Source organism: Zootoca vivipara, chromosome 4, assembly GCF_963506605.1.
Source record: "Zootoca vivipara chromosome 4, rZooViv1.1, whole genome shotgun sequence".
Lineage (NCBI taxonomy): Eukaryota > Metazoa > Chordata > Lepidosauria > Squamata > Lacertidae > Zootoca > Zootoca vivipara.
This window is the reverse complement of record NC_083279.1, coordinates 60,228,577-60,254,462: the sequence shown is the minus strand read 5'-3', so window position 1 is coordinate 60,254,462 and position 25,886 is coordinate 60,228,577.

Genomic DNA, 25,886 nt, shown 5'->3' with positions numbered 1-25,886 from the left:
GTGTGTCCACTTATTCACCTGTAAACATTGGGAATTTTTATTTTTTGAGGGAGATATCTCGTGGGGGGGGGGGCTTCCTAAGGTGAGGTGAGGTGACTGAAGGGTTTCTTTGTGGTTGCTTTAAACTTTAAAAAGCATTCTTTAGCCATCCACATGTGATCCACCATCTGCAATATGAAGCTGCACAGTTCCTCAAAAACCACATGATGTGATTCTCTTGAGTACAAAGAAGCTGTTAAGTAATGTGTTCAAAGTATCAGATGGGGCCCATCCCAGTAACCATTTTATCCTACATGTTTTTATTCCAAAGTTAGTTTAGTTGTGTTCAGTGGGGCTTACAGTGTCATAAATATATTTAGGATTAAAGTTGCAATTTACTTATACATCTGTGCATGATGTTGGTACAATGGTCCTTTACCACTTAGAAAGATGGTGCAGATAACCAAATTACCTCATGGGTAAGAGAATTCACCCTGAGGCGGTTACATTGTCTATCTAACTTCATCACTATAGTGTTTGAAAACACTTTTAGTGGGTGTTTCTGCTAATAATTTGCTCTTTGAATCATTTATGCAAAATGGCCCAAAGCAAGCCCCAAAAGCAAGCTGCTCTCTGGCATAGCCATATGGCAATCATCCTTCTTCCTGCATCCTGATTTGATTATGTTTTAGACACCCATATTGATTCACTTGCAAGCCAGTGGCTTTGCCTTGCAGCAGTTTGCATTCCTCAGTCTAGCATACTATCTGTTGTATTCTCTACCCTCCTGAAATATAGAACTTAAATTGCTCTGTGGGTAATCTTATTGTTTTATCAGTTTATATATCTTAGTTTCTTTCTACATCACATTAGAACCTAAAGTCAAAAAATAGCTATTGAAAATGCTCATAATAATGTTGGCTCCTTTGGGGCTTTGGGGCTTTTGTCATTACTGTTCCATGGTTTGTTTGTTTTAATGGCCCATGCACCTAATAATAAATTTGATTAAACTTACATGATCAAAGCAGCACAGGAACGATATGGAACTGAATGTATCTGAGATGGTTTGCCATTTGATGAAGGCAATACTATGCACCAGGCTTGTGACTGCAACCATCATTCACTATACATTTTACAGATAGGCATCTGAGGTACAGGATTACGGTATGTATTCATTCAATTTAACTAAAATACTCTTTGGGAGCCCTCATCCCAGTGCCTGCACTATCTGAGATGAGAGAGATGTTGAGCAGAGAAACCACCTTCTTGGTTGAATGTGGGACCACTGAGCTATATTTCTCACTGGAATTCAGGCAGGCTTGGTTTACTATGCCTAGATCAGGCATCCCCAAACTTCAGCCCTCCAGATGTTTTGGCCTACAATTCCCATCATCCCTGACCACTGGTCCTGTTAGCTAGGGATCATGGGAGTTGTAGGCCAAAACATCTGGAGGGCTGCAGTTTGGGGATCCCTGGCCTAGATCCAAAACTATTTTCAAATCTCCCCACAGAACAACAGTAAAAATAATAACTGAAGCTTTTCTCTGTTAGCTTACATTCTCCTTTATCTCACCAATCCAACACAAAACAAAATAATTCAGGTAGAACAAACTGAAGAATGCATAGTATTTACAGAAATCCTAGGAGTACTCTATAAATTGTATCCATTTAAAAAGTTTGGGCTTACCATATTTTTCCTCTCACGAGGGCCCTGGGATGGCACTACATCATAATATAGGATGAATATGACTCAGGAACAAAAGGACCATTGATTGCAGCTCCATCACAGTTTGAGGTCTGTAGAGCAACTCAGTTTTTTAAAAAGAAGAGAGCAAAACTCTAACATTTCCATTGCTGCTTGTCCTAGTATGCAGCTTGCCACCCACCTTTGTTTTTAGATTTTCTTCCCTCCCCAGCACATGTGTGTGGGGTTTTTTATAATGAAACCCCCCCCCTTTTGCTTTTCTGTTTTTCTAAAGAAAAAGCTGAAAGGTTCAGCTCCATTAATTAGGAAGGAGAGGAGGAGGAGAACTAGGTTCTAATGTCAAGTGGAAGCTTAGGGCATCTGCGTTTGTTTCCAATGATTAATTTTAGCTAGATTTTGTTTGCATAAAGGATTTGTATAAGAGCCTGGGGGCAAGTCAAATGCCTTAAAAATAAAAATAAAACACAAATAACAACTGCTGTCTTTCAAAGAGCAGATGTTGTATCAACAGTAATTATTTCCAAGAACTTGCAAACCAATAGTGGGCTTTAGAGGAGCTCACTGCAAAGCAGCAATTTACTGCCTGCAAAACATCTCAATTAAGGCCACATACAAGGCTTCTTACCCCCAGGATGAGTCAAAGCCCGGATTCCTAGGACTCTTATTCCCACATGCTTAGCAGGGGCATGCCACTTCAGATCTGCTGACTTCAAAGAGCCTAAGCCAGTTTGCACCACTTGAGAATATTGTGTACAGAAAATGTTAAAGGATATGCCTACTTCATTATGTTATAATACAGTGAGTAAGTCACCTTAGGATCATAGTAATATAAGATTTTAGACTTGGATGCTGGAGGCCATCTATTCCTACCCCATGAACTATGATGAAACCGCAAGGTACAGTCCTTCATCCCTAGCAGATGACTCATAGGTTTCTGCTAAAATATCTCCAGCAAATGAGATTTGCATTAAAGAATTCACATCCATTTAAAAAAAAGTGTGTTATTGATCTCCAGGATGATGCTTACTTATTTCTGAACACCGTGATAAATGGTATAATGCCTTTGTGGGATTGTCTTCCAATGTAAAGGGGGGGGGGGAATGAATATATAGCACCACCAATGGTTGACTCTGGAAATGTCAAACCGAAAATGCAAATCTTATATCTATAGAAATATATTGGTATAGACATAGTGGAATTGCAAAATTATAAGAAACAATGGAAAGGTGTCAGAAAATTAACTACCAAGATGAGATCAAGTAATTCTTATTTTGGTTTTTGGCAGAATACTTTATTGATTACAGAAACAAAATAAAGAAGTGTGCATGCACATGAAAGCTCATATCAATAACAAACTTAGTTGGTCTCTAAGGTGCTACTGGAAGGAATTTTTTTCTTTTGTTTCGACTACGCAAGACCAACACGGCTACCTACCTGTACCTGATTTCAGAAAGTGAGTGGTTGCATAGGCTCTGGTTCAACTAGCTCCCTGCACCCTTGCAGGCAGCACTGACCCTAGGCACCAGCATAGGTCAGCCAAGGGTGAACACCTGGATAGGCGGTAAGCTGGGAACAGACTATGTCCGCCACCCAGATGTCCCCCTGGACTCAGGCATAGGCACAACCCCCTTTTGGGTGTTGGCCAAACCATATGAGTCCCTGGATTCCTTTAACAGAATTGTTGTTGTTTAGTCGTTTAGTCGTGTCCAACTCTTCGTGTCCCCATGGACCATAGCACGCCAGGCACTCCTGTCTTCCACTGGCGTGGAATACCCTTCACATAGGGATGGCGAAATTGTTCTCCCATCCCTATCACCTGAACCAGAGCCTATCCACCACATGAGCACCCGTGCTCGCCGCCAACCGCTCACACTTGTAACCAATCCCTTAACCCTGCTGACAATGCTGTCAGCCACAAATCATTCCAGATTACAGACAGATGAACCCTATCAAGCCTGTAAAGGGACACATCACGGAAGGTAATGCCCAGGTGACGGATCACCGTCCCGCCCAAGATCAGAACCTTCTTGGCCACTGCACTCTGGATGTGCTTCCTGGCCCTCTTGGTGGCAGCTGGGCATTGGCTACCTTGCCACACATGCCACTGCCATCAGTGACCACAAATTTGAGTCCATGAAGAACTGCCTTCAACTCTTCAAAGTCCTCCTGCATGCCCTCTTTTAGGGAGGACACGATTTATTGAACATTCATTATTATTTGTTTGCTCAAAGATTATGTTGCCATTATTACTCACTTTCCAGCACATTTCCCCATCCCATCATTACCACAACAAAATCATGTTATTGTTTGAGATGAGGGGTTATTATGGAAGAGTGTCAAATCTACTTTTATGCAACCTCTGTTATGGATTGATTTTATAGTTGTAAATCACTTAAAAGCTATTTTGGCCTATAAGCAGTTTATACATTAATCTCCTCCTCTTCCTCCTTCATACCAACTAAGTTTAAAGAGAAGAGCACCTTTCCAAGAAAATTGTGCCTGATTTTCTGTGGAGTTTTTCAATACTGATTTGTAACGTGTTTAAATTTTTAAAGATTTACAAAGGGTTTGTTTTTGGTTCTGTCCTGCCTGCTTGCAGAGGATGACATTTTGGCTCATAGTTAATTGTTCTCATACTTGTCAGTGACTAAGGAAAAGGCTGAGCCATCATCCCGCAATATAAGAACAATTTCAACAGGTCCTGAAAAGCCAAGAATTTTACAATTAAGGGTGGAATTGCTGCTCTCTAGACATAATATGGTGATAGTTCACCAGGGGGACTAGAAATTGATTTTTTGATCTTTTGTGAATTGCTTTTATGAGTTTGTGTGATAGGAAGGCTACCCAGTAATTTATCTGTAGGGGATAAATGAGGTGAATTCATCCATTAAACTACCAATTTCTCTACTAACAGCCAGACAGGCTTGTATTTGTTCTTTGTGTATTATTCTTTGGTTTGCTTATTTGTCTTCTCCTTTTAGACTTTGGGAAATTAGAAATAAAGACATTACAACTCCTAAAAGGTTGGGGCACTAGGTGTAAGTTCTAATCAACTTCTTGCCTTTCTCAGGCCCAATTACCCACCCCCTTTGCACTTGAAATGTCTCATATCTCCCATTAGGATATTATGAAGTTAGATTCATCTTCCTTTCCAGTCATGTCATCTCAGTGTAGAATTACTCCAGCATTTTCAGTTGAATTATTTTGGATTTACTAGATAGGATGGGGTGGCATACAGGGTAAAACAAATGTTTGCAGGTAACTTAGGGCTGCAATCCCAACACCCTGATGGGGCGGAGGGCTGTTAGGATGCAGCTTCTGCCAGAGAATAGGAGCACTGCCACTGTGGTGTGTTGTGGTATAAATCTAACCACTTATCAAATGAGAGCTAAGGGCAGGCAGTGAGGGACATTTCAAGGTTGGGCGATGGAACCTTTGGATCAATTTTTTCATAGGAGATTTATTTCAGCTCAGCTACAGCAACAGATCCCTGACTGGTTTGAGGCTGGCACAGAGAACATAGAGCCTATCATCATTGCAAAGCACAAGGCTCTTGTGAACTACAAGCATGCAACCTGTGAAAAGACACTTGATACACTGAGAAAGGCAATGAGTGATGCCCAACGGACTGCCAGACAATGTGCCAGTGACTACTGGGCAAAGCTGTGTCAGAGTATCCAACTTGCTGCCGACATTGGCAACAATCACAGAATGTACAGAGACATGAAGAAAGCCTTTGGACCAACTGTCGGGACATACCTGAATCAATCTGGATAGATCAGGCTAACTGCAATAGTTATTCTACTATCTCATACATGCCATCCAGTGGTGCCTAGAGAGGTTGTTCAGTGGCTGAAAGTGAATCATAGTGAGAAGGTCATTACCACTCCTATCTCTTGGTCTGTGAGGTGGTGCTAGTGCAGTCAGCCCTATGCAAGTGCCTTGTTGCTAAATGTGTGGTTGCCTCTTCCTATGCAACTGACACCACCAGTGGTTACTATTCAATTGGCAACTTGTATGGAGTTGTCGGAGGTCATGGGAGCTGTAGTCCAAAACATCTAGCGAGCACTTGGTTGGGAAAGTTTCTCTTAAAGCAATTTTTAAAAATCATCTTCTTACATCATAGAATTGTAGAGTCGGAAAGCACCACAAGGCTCATCTAGACCAATTCCCTGAAATGCAGGAATAGCAGCTGGGATCAAACCCACGACCTTGATGTTACCATCACCATGATCTAACCAACTGAGCTAACGGCCTGCACAGTATAGTTGCATATCTTTAAAAAGTCTTCAGAAAATTAAAACCTGCATACTATGTAACCCAAGTTAAAGAGTCCAGGTATTTGGTTCTATTGGCTGAATGCCACTCTGTAGCTTATTAAAATTTATTTTGATCTCCATCACTTGGTAGAATCATAGCAGCTTGCTGCTGCTCATAGCAAAAGCACCCCAGGAAGTGGCACCTGTTATCTTGAATGACATTTTTTTTTCCTTTCTCCATAATTACATGTATTCAAAATATTTGCATAAGTATCTTGATGACGTCTTCTATAATTACAGGGTTCAGAATATTGTCATGTTAATTTTAAGCAGAGTTTGGAGAATATGACAAAGGAAGTTTGTCCCTTCTTGAAACTTGATGTCACTAACCCTCTAACAGACAATCTAACAAATACTAAACATATTTGGAAAAATATAGCAGAAATACAATGAAAAGCCAGCTCTTTTCTGTTTGTTTGTTTGTTTTATAATACATGCACCATTTCTGGAGGTAACTATGGCTAGTGTTCAGCTAACTGGAAAATGTGAATTTAAATATAGATATCTAGAATCAGTACTATAATTTGCTCTACTCTCTATGAAAAAAACCATTCCAAATATGTATCCTAATACCAAACCATCCCATCACTACCATGAACAAAATATGTTAATGTATGTACTGTTGCCAAAGATCTCTCATTTACTGCTTGAATTACAGATGGCAAAATATAGTTATATATATCTGCAGAAATGTTCATCATGGGGATGATCTTACCCACTCAGACATAGCATCTGCACACAAAGTGGTATCCATATGGCATAAAAACCCTTATATTGCATCTTTCTTCCCCTTAGTGGTGCATTACAGGGAAATGGCCTACACAGTCCTCTAACAACCTGTCCCACCCTTCTTGATTAAGAAACAGAAGGATATGAGAGAAGAGCACAGGGCCTATTGGTGTGGTGCCCACATGCATGCCCCTGTTCAGTCACCAAAAGAGGATGAGGAGAAACAGGGCTCTGTTATACATTAAGGCAGGAATGCAGAAGTAGTCCTCCAGATGTTGTCAGACTACAACTCCCATTGTCCCTGGCCATTGGCTAAGCTTGCTGGGGCTGATGAGAGTTCTAGTTCAGCAACATCAGGAGAGACAAAGTTCCCCACACTTGCCTTAGGGAAAGATTCCTCTATGTAATAGCGCTTCACTCACACAGGGAAGGATTTTCCAAAAAAGAAAAAAGAAAACCAGCTGCAGGCCTAATCCTAAATAACATCATCATTTTCAAATTTATGTACTATTTACATGCAAAAATGCCTTCTTAGCAGTTTACAGGTATAAAATCAATTATAAAATATCCACACTTAATTAAAATGCGCAATAAAAGAATTCCATCAAAACAATAAACAAGAAGAACATACCTTTAAAGAAAATTTGAAAATATTTATTGAATTTATGGAGGAAAATTGTGTTTATTTGAAAATGTGGGCAGCATTAAGATAAATTCAACAGTGTAAATAAGTTTTGATGGATGTAATAATGGAATACTGAATGGTTTAGTTTATTTAAAATATGCAGTCATTTATGTTGTGCAAAATGAACCATGGAAAGAGAAGAAGCGAAGTCATTGATATTTTAAGGTTCTTTAAGTGAATATTCTAAAATGTAGAATGGACATTTTATAAAAATTATAAAAAAAGATTAAACATTCATAAATATATACAATGAAACACACCATTAAAAAAGCACAGTTAAAAGAACAATTCAATCAATAGGTTAAAGTTCAGGGCCTGAACAGGTGTGCTAGCAAAATGTCAGTTCTGATGAGGCTTCTCATGTTTCAGCAGGGAGGGCATTCCACAGCACTGCTGCATGTAGTTGTCTGAGGAAATCATGGTGGTATGGATCATGTTCCAGTTACATCAGCAGGCAACTTTCGTTCCCTGTACAAATTCTCAACTGGGCACAGACAGCAGAATCAAATACCTTGAAGCAAGAGTAACAAATGGCAAACATGAGTTCTGGGATTCAATCAGGCAGGGATTTTGAATGTTGGAAGTTCAAAAGGCAGAAAGTCCTGGTACATGGAAGGAGGCCTTTCCTGGGTGACAGAAAATAAAACTAGGACTTTCAGCAGGATCACAGCTGATTAATGTCTTCTCTACTCTCCTGCAGAAGGAAAATCGGAGAAGGAAAAGCTGGAGCTAAACTCAGATCCTGCTGGGAATGGGAGCTAAAAGGATCAAAGCTCAGCAGCCAAATACAATGGAAAGCCACTGCTAATGCATGATGGCCTAAATCATTAACAACCTTTCTTGGATTAGTTGTATAGTTAAGACAAATTAAATACACCACAGAAAGCCTAAGCAGAAGCACTTACAATGAACCCAGGAAAGGAAAATGTATATTCACCTAAGTGCTTTCAGGCTTGCCATACAGGTTTGTCTTTAACAAACTCAGTAACTGCAACCATGGAATTGAGCTGCATTTGCAACTGAGTCCTAGAAGTTAATCAGCTGAGTGAATTTGGCACCAGGTTGAGGAGGCCAGGGCAAACTATTATACTCCTGTTTTTGATGCTAACAAATCCTATGCTTCCAGACGACTACGAAGCAAAAACAGGGATGCAGGTAGAAAGCTAGCAGGATCATGGGGGCTACCCAGTGTATTGTGCAGTATGCCACATGTAGGGCTGGGGCTTACAAATTCGTAATCTGCTTTAGCAGTACAGTCTTGGTATCTGAAGAAGTGTGCATGCACACGGAAGCTCATACCAAAATAAAAACTTAGTTGGTCTTTAAGGTGCTACTGAAGGATTTTTTTTATTTTACTTCGACCCAGACCAACACGGCTACCTACCTGTAACCAGTCTTGGCCTATGATAGGTATATTGACAGCGAGCTCTGCTCTGCTGTCATTCTATAGCCTGTCAAGCCAAAAATGTTCACCACTGTCTCAAAAATGTCGTGGCTGATTTTGACTCTTATGCAAATCACCTGCCATCAGGGTATAGAAATCTAAACAAACAATTGTGGCGGTGGGGCTTCAGTGTTGCGCTATGAGAAACGTTCTACCATTGTGGTTTACCAGATGGAATGATCCCCATTCTCCTCCCCTTGTGATATGTTCTGGCATTCCCCTGACCACCTGGAGCCAATTTCAGGGGAAGGAGCATGTGGGGGGGGGGGGAAGGCCCACTGCACAAGCAGAGGTCCTTGTACACTTCATTATGTGAATTCTGCCCACTGTTCTTCAATTTAGTGTTTCCTTTGATAGGATTGGGACGCAGGAGGCGCCGTGGTGTAAATCACTGAGCCTTGGACATGCCGATTGGAAGGTCAGCAGTTTGAATCCTCATGGCAGGGTGAGCTCCCATTGCTCAGTCCCAGCTCCTGCCAACCTAGCAGTTCGAAAGCATGTCAAAGTACAAGTAGATAAATGCAGTAGGTACCACTCCGGCAGGAAGGTAAACGGTGTTTCCGTGCACTGCTCTGGTTTTGCCAGAAGCGGCTTAGCCATGCTGGCCACATGACCCAGAAAATCTGTCTGTAGACAAACGTCAGCTCCCTTGGCCATTAAAGTGAGATGAGCGCCGCAACCCCAGAGTCGTTCATGACTGGACTTAACTGTCACGGGTCCTTTACCTTTTTTAAATAGGATTACTTAAAGTACATACCTCATTCATCCTGCTCAGAGACAGACACTTCACCTTTTCACTATTGCTGCATTTGCCTGTGTTCTGCAGGTCCAGTTAATCAATATTATATTTTTCCTTTCTAGGGCAAAATCCTGCAGTAGATACATTTACATCCCAGGCTTACATGTTCATTCCCCCCCCCTTCAAATTTATAACCCACCCTTTCTTCCCAAAGGGAACACTAGATGATTCATACTACTATTAAAAATTTCTATGAGCAATTTAAAATGTTATTCCACTCATTCTGTCTGTACAATCCCTTCCCACCCCCATTGTTATGAACCAGCATTGGGGACATGGGGGCAGGGAGAGAAGGGGGAGCCCCATTGAGCAATTGGACGTTCTTGCATGGGACTTGCTTCCACTGATGGCGTTGGTTAGGCAAATTGCCCCAAAACATATTGCAGACAACAGTTTTAAAAAGCAGTATAGAAACTTCATATAACTATTGGCTAAATGCCTAGTTTTTAAATAAATAAATAAATAAGGAAATAAGGAAATAAGGAAATAAATAAATAACCAATCTTTACATATTTCTTGAATGCAGGTAAAGATTTATTTAGTCCCTTCTTTTCCATAGCTGCCAAGTCTCACGTTTTTCGTGGGAAACCCCCGGATTTTAATCCGTTTCCCGCTGTTATCCCGAATAGAAAAAAATCCCCTGGATTTCCTACCTGCCATGGAGGCTCCATTTCGGGTGCCGCTCTGCCCATGTCTGGGCACCGGAAATCGGGCAGCGCCGGCACCGAACGTTGTGTCTAAGCATGTCCAGACATGCGTAGAAGCGACTTCCGGTGTTGCGCCGCTGCTGATCCTGCATTTTTCAGCGGGAGACTTGGAAGCTATGCTCTTTTCTGCTTTTGGCACTGCATACTGCCAATAACTGACAGGAGTAGAGAGAATCCCTGTGAGGGGTACAGTTGGGAGTGGATCACACAGGAGCAAACTGGAGATGGGGAAGGAGAGGTTGGTGTAGGTAGTACTGATGAGGTGACAGAGTATGGCAAGGGGCACAGGAAGCCGAGCAGTGGAACTCCTTGTCAGAGTCAGAGAGCTCCTGTCCCCATGGCAGGTCGTGAGACATAGGGAACAGTGAGTGGGTCACTCCAGGAAGCAGAGGCTGAGCAAGTGGGGAAGGAGGCATGTGATTCCTCAGCTGAGAACAGGTGATGGTCACATGGCTCATCAAGCCCAGATGCTGCAATCAGCAGGCACAGTATAAGAGGGCAGCAGAGCTGAGCTGTTGTGTCTGCTTAACTCATGTGTGTTGAGGGACCTTGCCTGGGATTCTCCTTGGACCTTCATGGGTTTCTACTTTAGGATTGACTCCGGACTGTATCCTGACTACTGAATTTCTGTCTTGGCTTACTTGGACTGACCCTGGACTTTGCTTGTGTGGATTGGCTTCTGGGCTTGGAACTTCATCCTGGCACACTGTCTGTCTGCCAGGTAGGTCAGCGGATCAGGATATTCATGAATACTGCTAGTCAGGCTGGCTGGGTTCTACCTCTGCTGTCAGAGACAGTATATACTAGTTGTATATAACATTGTTGCAATCAGGACCTGCTTATTGGTTTCCTAAAGCATCTGGTTCCTATAGCATGTGGTTGGATGATCTAGCTTGTATACAAATTTACTTATTAGTAAATCCTATTAAGTTTAATGGAGTTTTTCCAGGTAGGTACATCAGTGTTGGTTTACAGACTTAAGCATGTATGTTTGAAAGCCACATTAGCTCTGGGTATGCCTGTCTTCCATAAAGCGGATTTGGGAAGGTAGGGGTAAAGAAGAATGAAAATGAGTGTACTAGCTATTTCTTAATATTGTGACAGTATCCATAAAGAATGTTGAGTAACTGATTGTCAAATATGACACAAGAGAATAATAGGCAACTGTGCTAACCAGCATTATCACTTTGGGATTGTTAGGAACCACAATTACTGAGCGGTTTGGGAAGTTATTATATTTGTGGGTTAATTCCATACCCTGTACCATCCTGAACAAAGAAAACTTCATATTCAAATAAGTTTGACTGGTATGAGAAGCATGGTAGTGCACTGAGAAGAAAACACTGTTGCTAACCCAGAATATGGGAAACATTCTTCATATGGTTTTCATTATATTGACCAACATCTCTGGATGTGCTCAGATGGAAGAAAATACGCTATTTTGAAGTAAGCTTTTAAAGACCATGCACAGACCTTCTGAGAAGGGGAGAGAGGTGAACCTATTAATAACCAGGGCCACAGGGCACCCTGCCTCTGAGTGCTCTCGTCCTCTTCTTTGAAGTCTGCAGCCCTCATACAATGAGTGCTACAAAGCAAAATATGCAGGCACTATTCCCATCAATTGCTTTGTGAGAAAGGAGCTTGTTTCCACCTGCCATTGTTTTAGCCAATGAGTGACATCACTGATGTAATAAACGAGAGATATGAGAATCACAAAAGTACAAGGGAAAAAGTGCTGCACCTATAAGAGACTGGATCGAGGCAATTGAGTTTTGTGAAGCAGTTGAAATATACAGGGCATAGGTTTTCCATTCTGTGTTGATATAAATGCTTCAAGAGAGTTTGAAAGTTCAAATGGATGTTAAATGCCTATTTCCTATTGAAAATCAATAGGTGTTAGATGCCTAAGAGCATTTTTTGCTGTCAGAAGGACTTTGGGAAGGAAGACAAGGAGACATATTAAGGAATTATATAGGCTCTTTTTATTTATTAACAAGAAACCTATGACCAGAAACTATGGCCAGGAATAGCATATACGTGAAAGGCCCATGCAGGCACTGATCCAAGCTTCTCTGCCAGCAACCTATTAAAGTAGCAGTGATAATATATGGTTATTTTTCTCACATGCTTGGATTCTACCTAGGGGAGCAAAAATGTTTATTCCCAAGGATCTATTATGCCTTTTTTTTAGTGTCATCATCTATACCAGTAACTGGAAATCCTAGGTGATTAAAGTGCTGTTGCATTAATGTCCAGGATATAGGTTTGCCACAGACATCTAGTCAACGGCTATGAAAACAGGATGCTGGACTAGATGAGCCATTTGCCTGATCCAGCAGGCTCATCTTATCTTCTGATTTAGCCTCTCTTTACCTTTTGGGTGTCCCCACTCCCCAGTCCAATATCTGGAAGCATAATTCTAACACCCATTGTCATATATGTAGGAGACCAATTGTTTTATCTCTAGGATAAACTACTTCAGTATATGTTAGAAAACTGTTAGAAGAACTGGTAGAAAATATGTTAGAAGTCCATTTCGTAGATTGTATCCAAATGTTTATGCTCATTCTAATATTTTCCCCTATACCTATGAAATCTCATTCACATTTTTCCTTTGCCACCAATATGGAATTCAATCTCTCTCTATTTTATTGAAAAAGGACAGGTTGTTTTGTTTTATAAATGACTATATTCAGATAAAAGGATTTTTTTTTTAGTACAGGCAGGAAGATGATGAGGTTGTTTCCAGTCTATTTGACCTCCAAGGTTAACTCAGGATGCACTCCAAAATATACCCCATATTATTTGGTAAAGTCTTATTGGGTAGGTTCTGTCACAATTGTTGATTCAGTCAGGAAATGGACCAGAAAAGCAGCAACTTGACTCATCCATCCCTTAAGCTGTGTATAGCAAAAGCAGAAGTACTGTAGGTGAAGAAGAGTGGAGGAGGATCTTCATTGTTTATTCATAGTGGATAGAGTGGGGAAGAAGTAACACCCCCCCCCCTTTTCACAATACTATAACTTGAGGTCATCCAGTGAACCTGAACGTTGTGAGATTCAAGACAAGAGGAAGTAATTTTCCCACAGTGTCTCAGTCCACTTTCTTTAAGCAAACAGATCACTTCTGCAGTTCTGACTTGTATGCAGATGGAAGCACAATTAACAGACAGACTGCAATGCAGTTTCATTTCAAAAAATGACCACAGAAGTGCATATGTTATGTGAAAAATGCATTTATAATACATACTTCAGGAGAAATGCATACAAAATGCCTATTGTGGAGATGAAATGAGTACAAAAACACATATATTAGGGAAGAGTGCTAACAGAAATGCATACAATTTAAACGTACCCAATTCCTTTTCTAAAAAACAAACAAACAAAGGACCAAAGAAAATGGACTGGTAATTGAATGCATATGAAACTGATACAAAGAGAAATAGGTTGACGCATCCATCCCTAGTTCATCTATGGAATTTGCTAGTGGACGATAACTGGCTTGATGGCTGCTAGCTTGGATAGCTTTAAAAGAGGATTAGACAAATTCCCAGAGGATAATGCTATCAGTGGCCAATCAATGGATGATTGACATAAACAGGAACATGCTGTTACTCACACATCATACTTGTGGGCTGCTCATAGGCATCTGGGCAACTGCTGTGGGAGCAGAATGCAGGACTAGAGTCTCCCCAGATTACCCAATCCTTGCATGGATTTTAGACTCATACTTAACTAATTCTGACAGCTTTGAAATACAGTTGCCATCAGTGTGCAGTTTGCAGTCGGTCATATAAGAATGTTTTTTTCTTTTCTTTTTGGGAAGCAAAGGTTCAAAAACTCATTCAAGCATCAAAAAATGCAAAACTAACCATGTATGGTATTTGATTCTGACAAGGCAATATCAGTTTAAGTAGTTCTAAGAATCCCCTCATTTAAGGTGATTTTAGTAACAATGTCTAAGAACTTGGGGTGTGCTTTATTTTGATGCAGTTTTGGTCACTGTAAGTTGTTAGATAGAAACAGTTTTTCATGTAAGCTGTCCACATCCCACTTGCCTCTCTATAGTCCCAAACAGCATGGCTCATTTTAAACTAGGTCATTGGTTTTTCTTGTAGGTCAGACTTTCTGCTAAATAGCTTGGCTTCCCATAGAGACAGAATCTGTGTCCTTTAATAGGTTGACTTCTATATAACAGCTAATTATGGTGTATATCATGGAGTTATAACAGCTGCAATTCTGGATTGTAGACAGAGATGCAAATGGGCTTTTAGAACTTTGAAAGTATTGCAACTGTTGGAGGAAATACTGGGAAGTAGGACTGAGGAATGAATGACAACTTTGATTTCTCTTTTTCTAATTTTTTCAATGTTAAGTCCAGCTTACCCCATTTCTGCACCAGTTTGAAAACTTTTTTTAAAAAGACTTATGAAAATTCATTAGCATTAATATGCATTTCTGTATGATGTTTTCACTAATCTATACATTTTCAACCTATCTTTTCAGAATATATACATTTTGGATGAATTTCTTTTTCTCTTGGAAAAAGAACATTGCAAAATGAAAATGAACATTGCAAAATTTGCAAAGGCGTGAATTTTCAAGTAGAAATGTATTTCAGTTCATATATTGTTTTGGGAAGTCCAAATTAGGTAGATTTGCTTTGAATATGCAACAAAATGAATCTCTCCCCCGTCCCCTCATCCACAGGGAAGAGGCAGGAGAGGTAGCTGCCATGCAGCAACATGTAGTGGTACAACAGACCAGAGAAATATGGAGTGAGTCATTCCACCCACACACATAGCAAGGGTGGGGTGTTTTCATTTTTTTGGAATTGAAATTTGCTATTTTCTTCAAGAGATCAGGTTTGACTAAGATATCATGATCAAGGCAGTGGGTTATATCCAATGAGCTTTGCTTGCAGTTCCGCTGGTGCAATGCAACTTTTCTTTCCTTTCCTCCTGGGCACTCCTCCAATCTGCTTGGAGGATCCAGCTCCCCAAAGCTTATTTTGAGGATGCATAGGGGGCTGGAGGAGACGGGGCATGAAAATGGAGCTCTGCTGCTTGTGCAGAAGTCTGTTAATCCAGCAGTGCTGAATTTGACTCAGAATTTTAATCCCTTCCTCTCTTTCCCATCCATCCGTTTCCCCGGCTTCTGCTGTGGCTCTTGCTCTTCATTACTCCACCCACTCTAACATGATCTCCCTTTCCCATCTCGTCTCCCACGCTTCTCATAAACTACGTTTCCCAATACCCCTGGCACTGCAGCTGCATTTCAAGCACTAGGGAGCAGAAAAAGGCCCATCTTCATTCTAGTGGCGGCTGGTACACATTGAGACTTGTAGGGTGGAAGGCAGGGAGACAAACAGTAGGTGGAGCCAGAGGAAACTAATTCTGGTTTTATCCCTGTTATCCCCTCTGCTGAGTTCCACAATGGCAACACTGGGAAGAAGGAAACTGTCAGAAGGACTGGTTATAAGTAAAAAGGCTTCCTGCCATTATCATAGCTTCAGACATGCAAATGCTTGGGGATAGGAATCTCTGCTACAACAGAACTTAAATGGCCTCATTTTTCTCCACTACTAAGCCTTCCCATCCCTTTATATAAGTGTAGTTTGTCCCTAATTAAATACTCTCTGTCTTGCTCATATATAGCACTTCTAGTCACCATGTTGCTTCCACCGAAGGCAATGGCAATATATCAAAATGCTACGGATAAAGTATTTTTAAAAAAATCATCATACATTTGAAAATGCATCTTTTGACAGAAAATACATTCTTAAATGTGAATTTCCATGCACTTCTTTTTTTAAAGTCTATAATTAAAGAACAGGTTAATGCAGAAATAGCCTGAAATGGATTTATGAGTGAACACAGGTGAAGGTGACCTGAACCAGAAATAAAATGATTTGTCCGAAGGCAGGAGGTGAGCAGGAAGAATGGCTTTAACACAATTTGAGCTGGAGAAGAGACGTGGGTGGGGGACAAAATAGCCTGGTTTGGAATACTGGTGTGCTTTTTGGAGCACAAAACATTGGTATTCCAAGCCATTCCAATTTTCTCAACACACCAACTCATCACTCTGCAAGAGTGGCTAATACTTCAAAAGTGATCTGATATCTTAAAAATCCATTTTAAGTGACTCTCCTTTTTCTTTTTTCCTTCATTGTTGATATATGAACATAAAACAGAAATTAGAAGTTGTTCTTGTGAAGTTAATTTTGGTCCGTGGGAAAAAGGCCTTGAGTCTCCTCAGTGATTGTTGCATTTACATTATACATTTGTTCCCATTAAAATGTGTCTGTGAAAATATTCAACTTGAAAATTACCTGCCAATGATTCCAGACACAGAAAACCTGGCTTCTGATTATTGGTTGCCAAATGTTCTGTTCCACCCTTATAGTCTGCTAATTTCCCCAGCTATACAGATCCCCAGATGGGCTGAATCTGTGTGCAATGATGGAAGGGTGATTGGTTTCAAATAAGATGAGAATATCTCTTGAGCAGCAACACTATGGCAACTGAGCAAGCAAGTTCCTCCCACTGAGCAGCTGGCAAGGAACACCATGATTTAAAATGATCTTCATTTGACAGGATAGATAGATGAAGTCTGTGTTTGCTGTAATGCAGTACATGCTTAAGTTCATGTTGATTTCAGTGAGAGATGTTGACATGTGGACTCAGTAGTCCCACTGAGTTCAACAGGGCTTATTCCTGGGTAAGTGTGTAGTACTGTCTCCAAATCTGGTGGCCTCCAGATGGCTTGGATTATAATTCCCATGAGCACCAGCTAGCATGTCCAATGGTAAGGAATGATGAGACTTTAAAAATGTAATACAAAAATAGCACTGAAGAACTAGTAGGCAGCTCTTCAATGGCAGCAGGGGCGTACCCAGGATCAAAACTAGGGGGGGGGGGGAGTCATGGTCATTCAGGTTGTGACATTTCAGCACGGAAAAGGCGAATGAAACCAAATTTCTAAGAAAATTATATATAATTATAGCAGTGCTTTATTTACGGTAGTTATTACAATTATTTGCTTGAAAAATAATAATTTTTATTCTAGTTACATGTCTTATACTAATATCATTTTTCTTGGGTTTGAAGAAAACTTGTTCAAAACTTTCATTTCAATCCAGTCCTGATTTTCCTTGAAGAATTTCCGATGGACGCTCATCAAACACAACCCAGTCAGTCTGTCCTCTCTCATTGTACTTCTGAGCCAGGTCTTTACCCTTTAAAATTTAATTTTCTACAGAAATTACTTACCGTAACTTACCTTTTTGGAACCAGTTTCTTATATCCATTTAGGCAGCCTCGATGTCTTCTAAATGTAAATAAGAAGGTAAACTAATAGCGGGCAGCTCAGTTGAGCGGCAGGCGGCTCAGTTTAGTGACGCGGAACTCACTAGACCCCTCTAGAAGATTCCCTCTTTTCTCTGCTAGAGCCCGCTAGATACCTCTCCCTCCCTTGAATCCCAATGGCTGGCTAATAGATTCCTCTACCAGTCGCTAGGTGGCTCTAGATACTGTGGTAAACAACTGATTATTCGCCATCGCCCTACCTAATTTTGTTTCGTTTCATCACTTTATAACCATTTATTTTATTTTTTGCTTCTGGGGGGGCAGCTGCCCCCCCTCGCTGGGTATGCCCATGATAGGCAGTACCAATAATATCTGATTACCAGCAAATCACAGGATATTTTACAAATAACAAGAAGCTATAAGCACACACAAAGCTTTTCCAGCTTCAGTTTTTAAGACATGTTCTTAAATAGTTAGCGAAATAGTTAAAGTCACAATTTAGAAGCATATTATTATTATTATTATTATTATTATTATTATTATTATATTTATTAGCCTCACTGATTGCCATAGTCTGTTGGGGGGGAAATCCTGACCATGATCTTACATATGGGAACTGGAGAAATAAGAAACCTACTTCCTGGAAACTAGGGCAGGTTCTAAAAGTATGATATTGACTACCTCAAAGATTTGCTTTTAAAAATAAATTGACTTCATGAACGGAAAGCAAAGTGCAGAATGCACCATCATGTATCTTAATGGGAGCCCATGGGGCCCATTAGATAATGTTTTGAACTGGGCTTGGAGAAATCTTCCTGCTTGCAAGTGGGGAACGGAGCAGTTTGGCTACTCAAAGCAGTACTTTGTATGTGGGCTTGTGTCAGTGCTGAAATGAGTATTTGGAAGGATTCAAATACAACCCATGTTTCAAAGTTGTTTTTATAAAGTTGGTTTTTTTTTAAAAAAAAAAAAACCTGAAAAAAATCACATTTGTGTTTAGAATGTGACATATCTGACACCCTAACCTGAACATTTTAGACAGCTTAATGTAAAAAATGGTGACATCAATTCTAGCAAACTCCAAACATGAACATCAAATATCTAATACTATCTACCATTTGATGCTATGTGTTTAATGCTGCCAGATACCAGGAGGCAGGGTGGGAGAACATTGCATATTTTCACATCAAAGGTTGTAGATAGGATACAATGCACGAGGACCATCAAATACTGCCAAATAAAGTTCAACTTCATTTACTTGCATAAAACAATCTCAAAATGATCTCTCTCCGGCATACATATTGTGCCCCCTTTGGGGCCTTATTTATCTTGGAAGGTTTTGGTTGCAATCACATGGGTCCAGTATCTGATCTTCCTCTCTGACTGCAGAATCAATTAGATCAAAGTGCAGTCCACAGCACTTTTGCAGCAGCCATGATAGGTCTGCATCCTCTATTGCTAGATTCAGACAATACCTGGCTTCTGGTTCCATTAGGCTTCAATTCTATGTCCACTTACCTAGGAATAATAAGCTTCAATGAATTCAGTGGGGTTTACTTCTGAGTAAATAATAAATTATAAATAATAAACAAGCAAAGAATTACACTGTTAGGCCACACACACACACACACACACACATCTCCTGGGATGGAAGTCAGACCTGTCCATGGGAAAACAATACAGGATTGTACCATAACAGTGATTGTGCAGCAGTGTGTTAACCTTCCCAAACGAAAGATAGCACAGACAGCAACCCAGAAATTATTCTAAAGAGAAACTTGCTATCGCCCCTCCCTGCCTGATCGGCATCTGGAATGCTGTTGCATCATGAGGCAGTGTTGTTTTCACAATAAGCTTTTAGCAAAATTCAGCCTTGTCTGAAAGAAATGGGAAAACTCCATTTGAATTCTATAAAGCAAAATACAAATCTTATAGTGTGTGCACTCTTTTTAAAATGTGAACTTAGTACTTGAATACTTACTGCTATGGTATGGAAGCTCTTCTGAGATGTGACTGATCAGCTCTTTTGAATAATAATCTCCACATTTAGGTGATTATCTGTAGAACAGCAAGTTTGAAAAGCATGACCTTAATACTTGGCAATGAATACTGATCATTGGTTAATATGATGACCTCCTTGACAACCAAATTCTAACAGGAAAATAAATTGATTTAATGAGCATAAAGTGCAAGTGATACATTCAGAATGTATGTTGCACTTGTAATATTATGACTACCACATTGATATTAATGTGTGATGAAGTGAGCCCATGAAATATGTTTAGAATAATAAGATTAGTGCTGTATTTCCTGTTTCCAACTTTTTAAATTATTTTTAAAAAAAACAAACCCGAAACCATGTGCTGAGAATTTAGATGCTTTCATATTTTATTTTATTTTGTCTAAGTTGGTAACAATTTTACATACACCTTTGAACAGAGGAGAGCAGCCTTCTCTTTCTTTTCCTTCTCAGGAGTGGGCAAACCCAGAAAACTATAAAAGTGTGTGCTGAGACAGTGTGCTTTTGTGCCCTTCCAGGGAAGGGCTTTTTATTTATTTTGTATGCAAGATGTGAGTGCAGCTATATGTGAGCATGCATAACAAAATCAACATAACAAAATCAACAAATTAGAAGGCAGGAACAAAGACAAAAGGGGACATCTACCTATAGGAATGGGAAGAAGTTGTTCCACATGTACAAAATCAAGTATGTGCAGGTATGGATCACTCTGGTTTAATTAAGAGTTGCCATACATCTGGAATTTACCAGACATAGCTGGACTACGGCAGTCAGAAGCAGTGTTCAGGCGAAAATCACTTTAACGTTCGGGAAAACCCATCTGTTAAAGCTCAACAACTTTATATGGCAACCCCAGTCTCATTCAAATGAGGAAAAAGTGGGTTGCATGTCAAGACTTCCAAGCCAACCCCCCTCTTAGAATAAAGAACTTCACACAGACATGGAATTTTAAGTTTAATCAACTTCATTGATTACAAATGTGAGCGGTATTGGCTTAGGCATTGGCAAAAGACTATATCGGACTCCTGGCCCCTTTGCAGGAAGTCTATAAGGGTAAACCACCCAAAGGGTAGACTGCTTCAGGGGACCCCGCCTTCCAGGGCCGTCTTAAGCATATCTGGCGTGGTGCAAAGATCCCTCCAGCACCCCCACCCCGTTTCCCAGCGCGACGCCCCCTGGCAGCCCTGTGCCACCCAGCCTTGCCGTAGGGCTGGCCCTGCCGCCTGCATCTCCCTGGTGTTTTCTGCGGCCTGGCATGGCTCTCGCCTCTCAAGCAGACTTCAGACAGGATCCAGGCCCCAGATTCCTTTAACAGAATACCCTTGTACCATGGGAGGGGCAGGCGATGGCTGATCAACCCTTCCCCACTCCAAATTAAGCCAATGCTTAACCGCCAAACCTGACAAAGTTGTGACGATTGCTAAGAGGTAGACGAAAACCAAGTGGCCAGTGCCAATTTTGCCAAAATGGAAAAATTCCTACCCGGTCCCCATCCCAAGGCAGGCAACCAACCAAAGTTCAAAGCAAGGCCATAAGACACCTAAACAACACAATAAAAAAGGGGGAGGGAGGGTGGGTGTTCAGCAGTGCAAAGCAAGTGCTTGGCACACGTCACACTGCTGCTTTTAAACTCCTCCTCACAATTACCCTTCAGATTGATTGGGCAATTGGCCCTGGGTAATTGTGGTGCCACCCTGGCATGATGGTAATGACTCCTCCCATGCCGGGGGGGAGTGGCTTAAGGGCCTGCCCATGACCAGAACCATCCATTAAGATAATCCCACTTAACAGCTAAATCACGCTTGGATGTGGAAAAGCCCTATGTAATCTGTGAAGTTCTTTCCCTCCCCTTACTTTGTCTGTCCTGAATCTTCCAACATTCAGCTTCCTTGAAATCCCCAAGTTCTAGTTTTATGAGAGGGAGGAAATTTTTTTCTTTTTCTACTTCCTTCACACAAATATACACCTCTATCAAGTCTCCTCTTGTGTATGGAAAAATCAGCATATACCTTATATTTTCTTAAGTTGTTGGGCCTGAGAGGGAAGGCTGGATAGGGATATATGAGGTACTGTATATGTACCACTTCCTAATGCCTGGTTGTTGTGATCATTGTTTATAGCTTTTTCATATTTTAAAACCAGTTCAGAGGTTTTTCAAATAAATAACACAATAAAACATACACAAAATCATACAATCTAAATGGTAATTGTCCTCTGTACTACATTGTGGGAACACTGTATTTATACAAAGAGAGAAAAAGAAGAATCTATTCTCCCCCCAATTATGGGGAATTGATTATTTAGACCAGGCATGGCCAAACTTGGCCCTCCAGCTGTTTTGGGACTACAGTACAATTCCCATCATCCCTGACCATTGGTCCTGTTAGCTAGGGATGATGGGAGTTGTAGTCCCAAAACATCTGGAGGGCCAAGTTTGGCCATGCCTGATTTAGAGAATCAAATAATAAAATGCTTTCTCTCCAGTAGTTAAAATGCAAAGGTGTAAAAAGAACACTCAAGTAAGACAAGAGATTGCGATGAAATTAAATTAATTCTTAGCATCTGACTAAGCACTGGGGTTGGATAGAAACCTTCACCTGGAGCTAATATAGGAGAGGCACTGTGTGAAACAGAGGTGACAAGGATGAGTTTTTAAAACTAATTGCTATACTAAATACTAACAAGTCGCCAGATGGCATTAAGCTGAGAGTTGTTAATCAATCCAAAGGTACAACTGCAAAACGGAAACAAATTCATTGCAATGACTATTGGAATAGTTCATTAGTTGGCTGGAAGGTAGCCAATGTACCACTTTTTAAAAGAATTCCTAGAGCAAGAACAAGAAACTTTTGGTTGTCCAGATGTTGCTGCACTATAACTCCCATCAACTCTGACCATAGGCCATAATGGCAAGGGTTGATGGGAGCTGGAGTCCAACAATATATGGAAGGCCATGAGTTCCCTATCTCTGGCCTATAGGATGTTGTGAACCGTACACCTCTCCTCTCATTGTCCTTCTATGGTAAAATGGCAGGATGCATTATTAAGGCTAAAATGATTAGACACTGAGGAACATTACCTGTTTAGAAATAGGAATTATGCAGTCCACACAATATATTTGGAGTTCCCTCTCAATTTTTCGATCTATGCATCAAACCCACATGGCATGGACACAACAAAGCATTCTTTGCCCACAAGTCCTAGTGATTTGCCAGAGTTAACAACTTTGAAAACAATCTTATGTGGCTTGCTTTTAGTGGCCATTATGAGGCAACTTTAATTTGACCATATATTATATACTTAGCTGAAACCTTGGAGTGTAATCCAATGCATGCCTACCCAGAAGAAAGTTCTTGTTCTGTGTGGCTTACTCTCAAATGATGTATCATACTATTTGTTGTTTATTATGCTTACTTATATGAACTCTCAGATGCACCTGCTTAGCAAAGATTCTTCACATTTGCTACTGCTCTTCCCAAAGGAGTAGTCATGTCAGGCAACAATCTCAACTGCTCTCTAGGAGCAGTGGGGCAGAATAGGGAGGACAGTAGCAACGTGCATGCAGAAGGTCCCAGGTTCAATCCCTGATAAGGCTGGGAAAGACCTCTGTTCAAAATCCTGGAGAGCCACTACCAGTACTGAGCTTGATGGACCAACTGTCTGACTCATTCTAAGGCAGCTTCTTAAATTCCTCTGCTCAAGCCAGCCAGGGGGGAAGGTAGGGTGGGGTAGATTATTATTATTTTCTGCTCTGCCAGCTCATAAGAACACAAGAGCCAAGACTCCATCTAGCTCAACATCCTGTTCTCACTGTGGCCAAGCAGATGCCCATGGGAAGCATCTAAGCAGGATCTGAGCACAACAGCACTTTCCTCTCCTGCGGTTTCCATCAACTGATATTCAGAAGCATAGTGCTGCCAACAGTGGAGGTGGAGCACAGTCATCACAGTTAGTAGCCACTGATAGCCATATCTTCCATGAATTTGTCTAAACCTCTTCTAAAGCCAGCCAAGTTGGTGGCCATCACTACATCTTAGGGGAGTGAATTTGGTAGTTAAAATATGTGCTGTGAAGTACTTTCTTTTGTCTGCTGTGCATCTTCATATGTTAACCTTCGTTGAACCTCTCAGTCCACCTTCTCCACACCATGAATAATATTGTAGCAGATTTGTGGTTTTATTAGCAGAATATAACTTCAAAGTGATTATCAGACTGAGTTCTATATTTACTATTGTGTCATCTAGAGATATGTTTTCTATTATTTCAACATTTCATCAACATAGGATTATGAGATCCTTTAACAGATATATTATTTGCTGCCATGCCAATCAAGAGCATTTTCCCCATTGCATCTTTAAAAAGCAGACTTAATACAATGCACCACAGTTGCAGAGTGGTAGCTCTATCCCAGGCATCCCCAAACTGCGGCCCTCCAGATGTTTTGGCCTACAACTCCCATGATCCCTAGCTAACAGGACCAGTGGTCAGGGATGATGGGAATTGTAGTCCAAAACATCTGGAGGGCTGTAGTTTGGGGATGCCTGCTCTATCCCCTGGTTTGAGCCGTCTATAAACCTTGATCCTTGATGTGGCATAGCTCTGTCTCAATACATAAGTTTTGGCAAGTTGTGAGCATCAGTTGTTTGAAAAAGGGAAGCAATATCCTGGTGGCTCCATTCACAGACTTCTTAGTGCTGTATGAGTATGGTACCAGTGCAACAGATTAAGTGGTGAAAGCATTCTTAAAGGACAGTGGAGCAGAACATGGGATCGGTGCTCTGTTACTGTCACATAAGATGCTGTTTTGGACCATATCAGCCTCACTTGCACTGGAATGAAGCCTGGACAGCCTGTAGGCCATTGGTATATTTTTGCAGCTCAGTTTATACTATGTTCTCTTGATTGAATTCTGCATCTTCAGTTCTTGTATGGCTATTTATGAAGCAGCTGCTTCGCAACGATTTGCATAGATCTTTAATTTGCAATTTACTAATCCTTTCCTTCTATATTAAAAAAAGACAACCTCAGCTAATTATAAGATGATCTCAAATCACAGGAATTATGGCTTGGCTCATAATTAGCTGGGATCAATACCTGCTCACCCTCCTGCTTCCTGTTTCCATGTTCCACTGCAACTTACCAGTTCATTTTGACTTAGAAGCAATAATGTACTTGTTTCAATCCATCTACATTGGATTGACTCATTGTTTGCACACTACTTTATGGTACTTATTTTAAAATTCTGATCAGTTCAGTAGCTGCACCCTTTACAGATTTGCCTTACGCAGCAATGCAAAAGTACATTATATAGAGTTTTGTTTTCATTTCAAATATGCTGAAAACTGAAGCACCTACATTTCGGAAAGTTGTTTGTTCACTATGTATTTGGACACCTTTTAAGATACCATACCTGAATTTTGCATGGTAGTTCATGAAATCAAGAACGAAGTTTTCATCTGTGTTTGGGTAGAAGTGGATGACATTCTGAATCAGGATGGTGGACTGAACCTTTAAAAACTGCAATGATTTTAACCATGTTTTGTATTATAGCTCCTCAGATCAAGGAGCTGGCTTGGATACAGTTAGACACCAATTTGAATAAAGATGGCAGAATAAGCCTTTCAAAACTGCACTGATTTTTGTGGGGTTCCTAGAATTCCTGAGCAGGTGTGAGGCTGCTAGTTTAAAATAAAGCAGAGATGAGTAACCCATGGCCCTCCAGATGTTATTGGACTACAGCTCCCATTATCAATTATCATTGGCTTTTCAGGAGTTGAAGTCCCACAACAGCTGCAGGGTCACAAGTTTCCCTCCGCTGCTCTAGAAAATCTTCTGGATTTTATACCAAGGGATTGTATGTTTTGCCTATTCCAATTTCTGAAATAAACCCTTAAAACATTTCTGTTGTGCAGAACGCATAATGTAAGTAGACTGATAAGAATAAATCATGTTGTGTAATACTGACACCACACATTTCTATTGGACTCTGCTCCAAACAATATCAATGATTATTTGGGGTTTTTTGTTTCTTCAGAAAACAATTTTCATTTCTCTCTCTCTCTCTCTCTCTCTCTCTCTCTCTCTCTCTCTCTCTCTCTGGTGTATAGGTTTAGGAGAAAGTGAATTAGTGAATTCTCCCAATCACATTCATGGGAACTGAGTGTATCTCACCAACAACCATTATTTCCCACCT